Below are 10,000 nucleotides of genomic sequence, written 5' to 3' on the forward strand. Positions count from 1 at the left end.
CTGCAGTTCAGCGGGTATAAAGGCATCAGCTGATGCCATTTTCCTCAGTGTTTCTTGCCCCAGATGCCAGGAGCCCTCTAGGAAGGCTACATTTGGATAAATGCAAATGTTTCCAAACAACAGAGAGCAAATAGAAATAAACATGTATATACATATATACAAACAAATACACCACAATAGATTCCCCCAGCTAGCTACAAGATGGGCAAATACCCTAGGAGTACCACAGAGGGGAAGGAGGGTGGGTAATCCTGACTGCAGATGCATACCTCTCGGACATCTACATTTATGGTAGGTACAAAACTGTACTATGTCCTTCAAAGATGCATCTGCAGTCCTTACAAATGGGTAGAATACCATAGCCAAACTGGGGGAGGAGGTACTAGCAAGATTATGGTGTAGTTAAGATCCCTTGCAAAACAGCAGTGGCAAAACTTGCTCGGGATCTGGAGTATAAGGGTAGATTATAATGCTTGGCAAATGTATGCACGGAGCTCCAAGTAGCAGCCTCTAAAATGTCTTTGGTAGCCACTCCTCGTAAAAAAGCTGTAGTAGTGGCTGTAGCCCTTGTGGAGTGAGGTCTGATGTTTTCTGGAGTTGTCTTTCCATGATAAGAGTAACAAAATCTAATGCAATTTCCTATCCATTTTGAGATTGTCTGTTTTGAAATTGCTTTTCCTTCCATTCCTGTTGCATATGCTACCAGAAGCTGGTCAGTTTTTCTATTGTTCTTGGTTCTGTCCAGGTAGTAGCAATTGCCTATGCACATCCAAGGTATGAAGTAGTCTTTCTCCCGTGTTCTGTGGGTTGGGGAAGAATGTAGGTAGGTGGATTGCTTGGTTTAAAGATACCCTGGAGACCACCTTTGGCATAAAAGTAGGATTAGTTCTCATGGACACTCTATCCTGATGGAAGATAAGGAAGGGCTGTACTGCCATTAATGCCTGTAATTCAGAAACCCTTCTTGCTGAAGTGATTGCAAGCAGGAAAGCAGTTTTCCATGATAAGTACTGTAATTCTGCTGTTGCTGCTGGTTCAAAAGGGGAGTGTCAACTTTTCTAGCACAAAGTTCAAGTCCCATGTAGGCAATGGTGGCTTCCTTGGTGGCTTTACATTTTAATTCCTCTCAAAAACTGCCTGAGTAGAGGATGAGAGAAGACTGGAGGATCCATGTTGTATTCTGCTGAAATAGCTGACGATGAATCTTAATGGAAGAGTAGGACAGGCCATTGTGGAAAAGCTCTGCTAAGTATTCCAGGATGTTAGCTATGTTTACCAGTGATACATTTTCTCCTTTTGCTGCACTCCAAATGAGATATCTTTTCCATTTTGCTGAATAAGTTTTCCTTGTTGAGGGTCTGCGAGCCTCCAAGATAATGTCTTTAACCCTTTGAGATAAATCTGGGTTATTTTGTCTTATGCAATGTTCCAAGCAGCTAGCTGCAGTGTTTTCAAGTTTGGATGCAGGGTTTTGAAGTTGTTCTGTGTTAGCAGTAAAGGAACTAGGGGTAGAGGCCATGCGTGTTCCTGAGACATACTCCTCAGTAATGGGTACCAATGCTGCCTCGGCCAGTCTGGAGCTATCAGGATGATCCTTGGGTGGTCTTCTTTGATCTTCAATAGCAACTTGTGCATCAAAGGAAGAGGTGGGAATGCATATGCTGTCAGGTTTTCCCAACTGAAAGATAGGGAGTCCACCTTCCAAGCAAGTGGGTGGTATGTCCTTGTGCAGAAATTTTTCAATTGGTGGTTGTGTGGGGATGCGAATAAGTCTATTTCTGGTAGTCCCCATTTCCTTGTAATGGATTTGAAGATGTCTGGATGCAGCATCCATTCGTGGGCATCCGTGGTAGTTCTGTTTAAGATGTCTGCTAGAATATTTTCTTTTCCTGGCACAAATATTGCCTGGAGCTGAATGTTGAGGCTCAGGGCCACATTCCAGAGGTCCATTGCCATCCGGCATAGAGGATATGAATGTGTGCCTCCCTGTTAGTTGATATACCACATAACTGTGGTGTTGTCCTTCCTTATCAGCAATTGACCCTGTTGAAGAAACGGTCTGAATGTCTGAATTGCCAGTTTTACTGCCAGCATCTCTTTTTGATTTATGTGTAAGTTCAGCTGGTCTTGAGTCCATAAGCCTTGTATGCACTTGTCCAGCATGTGTGCCCCCCAACCGAGGTCTGAGGCGTCCGTGGTGATAGTCTGGCTTGGTTGAGGGCTGTGGAAGGGCAGTCCTTTGTTCAATTGACAGGCCTGAGCCCACCATCGGAATTCTTGCTTCAGGCATGGAATTATTGGAATTTGGGTTTCTAGGCTGTGCTTGTGCTGAGACCATAAATTCCTTAGGTACCATTGCAACTTCCTCATGTGTAGTCTGGCATGTGGAATCAGTATTATGCAGGATGCCATGTAACCCAGGGCTTGCAGGACTTTCCTTGCTGTAAGCTGGTTCTGTGTTGTTAATGCCATGAAATAGAGTGGAAGGTGCTTCTGCTTTTCTGCTGTGAGGGATGCCATTTGATTTGATGTGTCCAGTTCTGCACCCAAGAAAGTTATCCTTTGGGATGGTATCAGCCTTGACTTTTTTATACTGACTGTGTATCCCAGGGCTTGCAGTAGATGAATGACCTTTTTCAAATCTTTTGTTAATTTGTTTTTGTTGTCCGCTTGTAACAGGCAGTCATCCAGGTAAGGGTAAATTTGGATTCTCTGAAGCCTGCAATGAGCAATTACTGATGCCAGGCATTTCGTGAATACTCTGGGCACAGTAGATAAGCCAAAAGGCAATGCTGAGAATTGATAATGCTCTGATCCTGCAAGAAATCTGAGGTATCTTCTGCAATTTGGTCGTATGGGGACGTGCAGGTATGCCTCCTTGAGATCTAGAGTTACCAGCCAAGACTCCTTGCCAGCATGGGAAGAAGCTGCTGTAGGGTCAGCATCTTGAATTTTGGAACAATGAGATATGTGTTCAGAGCGGACAGGTCGAGTATAGGTCTCCATTGGTTTTCCTTTCTTGGCACCAGGAAAAGTCTGGAGTAAAATCCTTGCCCTTGTTCCATAGACGGTACCTTTTCTATAGCTCTCATCCTTATTAAGTGGTCTATTTGTTCTAGAGCGTTTGTCCTTTGATTTGGAGGTAGGTTTGGCATTCCTCTCTTCCTTGGTAGAGTATGGAAGTGAAACCTGTAACCTTTGTCTATTGTCTGCAAAATCCATTTGTCTCCTGTAATGTAATGCCAGTTTACTGAAAATAAGGCTAGCTTTCCGCCTAAGGGTGCTTCTAGTTGTTCCCTGGTAGGCGGTTTCAGAGCCAAGTCACTGTGATTGTCCTGTGGAAGTGGTAGTGGCTGGATCTGTGGCAGTACTTTGCTGGTTGTTAGGCTGCCACTGACGTCCCCTGTAGGCACCTCTGGATTGACTTCTGCCTCTTGGGTGCCTATTCCTGCCTCTCTGTGCTCTGGTGGTGTCTGGAAAGGACCAATTCTTGGAAGGCCAGTTCCTACTAAACCTTGGAGGCTGGACCTGTAAGAAATCCTTGACTGTCTGGACAGATTTTGCTTTCTCTTCCACCTTCTTCAGCACTTGCTGTGCGGGGGAGCCAAACAAATTGTGTTTATCCATGGGAGCATCTAGGAGCTTTGATTTTACATGGTCTGGTAAGGACTGCTCTTTTAACCATGCATGCCTTCTGATCACTGTACCAGTCATAGCTGATCTAAAGGAAGCCTCCAGTGCATCATAGCCGCATTTTAAGGAATGATTACTGACCTGCTGAATGTTATGTACCATTTCCTGAAGAGACTTTCTGTCTAAAGGTTCAGGCGAGGACAGTTTTTTAGTTAACTGATCTAACATAAATTCCTGATACTGAATCATGTGGAATTGACAGTTTAAGGCCCTAGCCGAAAGAGTAGCAGAAGTATAAACTTTTTACCCCATCTCTAAGGCCCTAGATTCCCTTTCAGAGGGGAGGGGGTTTTTGGCAGAGGTAGCTGCTACAGCCTTGGGGCCCTGTGAAATAGTTTCAGGATCTGCAAAAGGAGCCTTATACAAGTGATAATGTGTCCGGAACCCTGTAGTATCTGTCGGGCTTAGCAGGGGCCAGAGGAAGTGTATCAGGAGCAGTACAAGCATCATTAAATGCATCATCCACAACTGTAAGTACTGGAGGAATGGCTAAAGGCCTATGCTGTGGCAAATGCAAAAAGGTCCTAAGCCTTTTCCTAGAGTCTGAAAAATCCTGGCCCTGCCATTGAAATTGTTCCCTCATAGCATGCAAGGTTTCCCCAAAAGAAAATTCCTCAGGAGGAGAGGCAGAAGGAATGGAGTCTTCTGCATCAGAGTCCTCATATGGAGAATAAGGGCCTTCTGGAGGGTTTGTATTTTCTGAATCATCAGAGGAGTAATCTGTAGAAACTGGCTCAGGGGGCTCTGTTCTAGGCCTCTTCTCTGGAGGGGGGTGAGAGGCCCTGTCACGGTGAGGCTGGGATCCCCTGATCAAAGAAATGAGATCCTCTGCTACACTACGCATTTGAGTACTAGAACTAGGCCTGTGAGAGGGGGCTTTAGCAGGCACTGTCTTGGTTGATTTCGCTGCTTTAGCCCTGGCAAAAGCCTTAATTAACATGGATGCAGGGGGCCTAGCAGCTCCACGTGCAGGAGTAGATACATCTAAGGGGATAGTATCTGATAAATCCTGAGAAACTGTAAGAGCTGGTGGATTTTCCGTAGCAGATTCAGCCATGCTGGAAGAGGTCTCGGTAGAAGGAGGCATGCTTTCGGCCGAAGGAAGAACCGCGGACTTGGTTTCAGCCGAAACCAAGACACTCGCAGTTGGCTTAACCGTGGTTTCGGCCGAAACCGCGGACCGCGAGTGTCGGTCCTTTTCCTTACGCTTTTTAGCTAAATGTGAAGTCGGAGTCTCCGACGGCATGATATAAGCAAAAGCGGAGCCGAAAAACTCCTCTGCAAACTCCGACCGACGTCTAAGAGTCCGTCGGTTGAAGAAAGCACAGGCTAGGCAAGCTGCTACGTCGTGGTCTGGGCCTAAACAAGGTAGGCAGTAAGAGTGGAAATCTTTATGAGGTATTTGTTTCCCACAAGTTAAACAGTTATTCACTTTTTCTGACATCGGCTGAGGCAAGAAAGAGTCCCCAACGGGGTACTTAGCTTTTTAGAAGTCTTCGGTAGTAGCAATCTCTGGTTCTGACCGACCGGCACTTGTGAACAGCTTCTGCTTCGGGCGCCACGCGGCAAGAAAGACTGAAGAAAATGACGTCGGCTGATGCCTTTATACCTGCTGAACTGCAGCTATGACGTCGGGTGGAGTGCGACATCAGCCGAGGCCAGACCCAGACTTTGGAATCCGGCCGACCGAAGGGCTGCCTGAGGCAGGACAACCCATTTGTAAGGACTGCAGATGCATCCTTGAAGGACATCTGGGGCTTTAGTCAAGGTGGAGAGAATTATGAACAGTTTCAAATACCAGTCACTTTTGGCCCAAAACCTTCAGGCGTCAGCTAGAAAGCTGAAGATGAAGAGGAATTTTACCTTTCAACAAGACAATGACCCCAAAGCATACACCCAAATCAACAAAATAATGGCATCACCAGAAGAAAATTAAAGTTTTGGAATGACCCAGCCAGAGCACAGACCTAAATTCAACAGAAAATCTGTGGGATGACCTGAAGAGGGCTGTGCACAAGAGATGCCCTTGTGCTTTTGCAAGGAAGAGTGGGCAAATACTGCCAAGTCAAGATGTGCCATGCTGACAGACTCCTACCCAAGAAGACTGAATGCTGTAATTAAATCAAAAGGTGCTTCAACAAAGTATTAGTCTAAGGGTGTGCACACTTATGCAACCAGCTTATTGTGCGTTTTTTATTTTTTTATAATTTTTCCCCTAACAAGTTTGTTTTTCAATTGAATTGTACAGGTTATAGGTGACATTAAAGTTGGGAAAAGATTTGAAATGATTTATTGTGGTCTCATTTTTTATATCACAAGAACCTGGCATTTTAACAGGGTTGTGCACACTTTTTACAACCACTATGTGTATATATATATATATATATATATATATATATATATATATATATATATAAAACACACACACACACACACACACACACACACACACACACACACACACATACATATACATGGTTACATTGTGTACAAGCAAACTAATGTAATGTTAAATTGAAAGCACTAAAAATTTTAACCCTCACAATACATAAAACAAACAAAAATATCGACTTTTCCTCTCCTGATATTAACATTAAAACTCCTCATAATTCTTGTCTCAAATTTGTCTGAATAGTGGCAGTGTTACAATAAGGCTTTTATGAAGGTAAGGTGTAGAGTCAGGGTTAAGTGAAGGGGCAGTATTAGGGTTATGGTTAGCACCCATTAGTAAGGTGGTACAGGGCTTAAGGTTAGGGTGAGAGTTACCATCCATTAGTAAGATGGTGAAGGGGCCACCCTGTACCACCTTACTAATGGGTGCTAACCCTAAAACTACCCTTTCCTTTTTTCCCCAATAAACATATTTATTAAATTATCAAATATGACATGGGCAATCTTACATTTACATAAATGAAAAACAAACGAAATGACATCACTTTATTTGCAAACATTATACATCACAGGACGCCATTGAAAAAACTGTAGTTGCAAACATTATATACATCACAAATCTATCCAGTTATTGTCAGTTAAGCATTATATGGCTCTTTCAAATCCTGCCTCTTAAACCTCTTCCTTCTCTGCATTTATTGTTCCCACAGTTTCCATTTTTCTTGTGTAGTTTGCTCCCTCCCTTGTCTAACGATCCCATTTCCAGTTGTTTCATCTGATACTATATTCACTACTTCTGGTAAAGCTGGTTTAGACTTTGATAGTAATTGCTTTTTTGGCAGCCACCATAATTTGGCTCAGCAAGGCTTTACTATGTCTAGGCAATTCTGATTCTGTATCATAGCTCAAAAAAGTCATCTCCCAAGTCAATCCAAACCGCTCAGCCAGCATCTCTGCAACAGCGGTCTGCAAGGAATCTCTAAAGTCCGACAGCTCACTACACTCCAAAAAACATGTTCCCAGCCACCTCTCTCTTGCCCGTCACACCTCCAATATTTGCTATCCACCTGAGGGAAAATTCTCTGGAGTCTACTTGGGTATAAAAAATACCTATGTAAACACTTCCAAAGATCCTAAATATTCTAGCCTTTGTTGCATACTTAGGAGATATACATATATCCTCACATTATCTGTTTGGGAATTGTTTATCCAATCTCTCTTCCCAATCATTTCTAAGCTCCTCTGACTGATTCTTATAATTACCATGCAATATTATATATGCTTTACTAATTATTACTTTGTTAATGACAGCTTCTGTTCTAGATTCTATTAAGAACTCTACCAGTGTTGTTTTTTTCATTTAAGAGACCCTATTCCTTTCTCTTTGCCTCTTTGTATCAGTCCTTGATAGGGAAGACAACCTCTAACCTGCAGTCCAAATAAATTCTTGGCCTCTTCCCATTCTATTACACCTCCCTTTCTAGTTATTTGCTCCCAATACCTTGGTTCCTTTGCCAGTTTTCTCTAATAAATTCCTGCTCCCTCTTGCCTGTTATTTGTATCCCTGACCACAGTCAACCCTATCGGCAAAATCTCTTTTCTCCATTCTTGCGCTGGCTAAGTTCTTAGAGTACTCCCTATTTTATGAATATAATACTCTGTATGATTTCTGTTCTTCACCTTAAGAGTCTGCATTCAAAAATCCCAGTCACTGCTCATTTCTTGAGCTTCTTCCCTGTACCATCATCATTCCTTTCCACTTTGAATTATAGTTTTCTGCTTGTACTATGTATAAGAGCATTAACAGTGTTGCTGTACAATACCCCCTCAAATTTGGTACTCCTAGTCCGCCTTGTTCTATTGGAAGAATCCGCTTATCCTATGACCCTTGCTGTCTTCCTTTCTCAGATAAAATCCTTCAACTCTTTTTTAAATTGCTATCCACAGCTTCTCCTCTGGTTGATAAAAATATGTCTGACTAAAGGGACTAAACACATTTTAATTGCTTGCATCTTAGTAACCATATCCGTACAACAAAGCTTACAGTTTCTCAAATTTTGCATTACTTGCTGTTTAGTCTCTTCCCACATATCCTTACCTGCCACAACAGAGTCATTTCTAATCCATACTCTTAAATACTTCATTTTATCATGTCCCCATAAATATGGATATTGTTGGACTAATTTGTTTGTGGGTACTTAATTTACCACTATTGCCTTTGTTTTAGCTTCATTAATTTTGTATCCCAAGAAGATTTGAAACTGTCTTGAAATGTTTTACAACACTGTAATGTCCCTTTCTGGTTTTGTCATGTATAAAATAAGATCATATGCAAATAGAGCCAGCATTTCTTGACTAGCATACCAATTATATCCTTGAATTTCAAAGTCCCATATTTTCTTTGCCAATGGTTCTAAATATAATGCAAACAAAGGGGAAAGCGGACAATCCTGACTGGTTCCTCTACTCAAGCAGAGGTTATCACAGAGGACCCCACTCACTTTATTTTTTGCCTCCAGTCCCTCATACATACTCCTAATCAACCTTATAGCTGTATCAGGGAAAGCAAATGCTTTCATTGCCCTGCTCATGAAGTCCCGGTCTACTCTGTCAAATGCTTCCTCTGCATCAAGACCCAAGTATAAAAGTGGTATTTTCTTACATTCTGCTTCCCTCTGGATCATCAGTGTTCTGCTAATATTGTCAAATGTTTGCCTCCCCTCCAAAAAAACACACTGATACATATCTATTAATTTTGGTATCAATTTTGCCATTCTTTTAACCATTATAGACAAACACTTTATAATCATGGTTTAGTATTGAACTGGGCCTGTATGAAGCCGAATCCTAAGGATCTTTACCCTCTTTAGTTATTACAGTTATCACTGCCTTCTTCCATGATGCGGTTACTTCTCCTCCTTCTTAAAATACTGTTAAAACCTTCCAGATCTTTATCAGCTTTGCCTCTCCTAGCTTCTAAACTTCCACAGAAATACCATCTATTCCTGGGGCCTTTCCTGTAAATTGATTATACATAGACATTTTTATCTCATCTCTTCCTATCCTGTTAGTAATGGAGCTTCACCTACCTCTAACCTTGGTATATTTAATTCTTACATAAACAAACATTTCCATTTGTAGCTTTTTTTTATTTCCATATTTCTCTGCTTTATACAAACTTTCATAAAATTTCCGAAATATTTCTAATACTTCTACAGGATCTCTTGTTATCTTCCTTGTTATAGGCTCCCTCAGCATGGTGACGACACTTAACACTTTGTTGCCTTAGTCATTGTGCTAAAAGTTTTTGTGCTCTAGAATTTTTATTAAAAAACAGTAGCTGAACAACAATCTTTCTAAACTTGTGCATATTATCGAGGAAATCCCTTGCTTTCTGTTTAGTATTCTGCAGTTGCTCCTTTTCTTGTTCTGAGAGCTCTCCTTATTTTGCAATAGTTTAACATGTGTCAGTCCTTCTAAATAATTCTTGTTACTTCTTGGTAACCACATCTCCCTTTTCTTTATTTCCACCCTAGTTTTAAACTCCACTTTAATTTTATCTCACTCCTTAGCTATATTTTCTCTAGTGGCTACTGAATTAATTCCAAAACCCATTCCTTAAGTTTCTTTCTTTTCAACCAATAGGTAAGAAAGCACTGGGTGTCTCATTTTTATTTCATTACCTTGCGTTTTTATTTTAGTTATTATTGGTGCATGATCTGAAATACTTATTGGGTGCATTTCAAGACCTTCAAGTAAATGTACATGTTCCTGTGAGATATAAAATCTCTCTAGCCTAGCCCAGTTTTTGTATCTCCATGAATAAGCTGCCCCTTTCCTTCAACCCTAAACTACATCTTACCTTCATAAAAACCTTTCCATAACACTGCCACTACATAAGACACACATGGACACA

At 41.6% G+C, this 10,000-nt stretch overlaps 1 protein-coding gene across 3 annotated transcripts in view; it reads right to left on the minus strand.

Moving 5' to 3' along the window:
* Positions 1–10,000, minus strand: part of SLC26A11 (solute carrier family 26 member 11) — a 1,037,522-nt gene that overhangs the window by 619,505 nt on the left and 408,017 nt on the right. The window lies entirely within an intron of this gene.

This window comes from Protopterus annectens, chromosome 4.part0 (assembly GCF_019279795.1).
Source record: "Protopterus annectens isolate FY-2018-M chromosome 4.part0, PAN1.0, whole genome shotgun sequence".
NCBI lineage: Eukaryota > Metazoa > Chordata > Ceratodontiformes > Protopteridae > Protopterus > Protopterus annectens.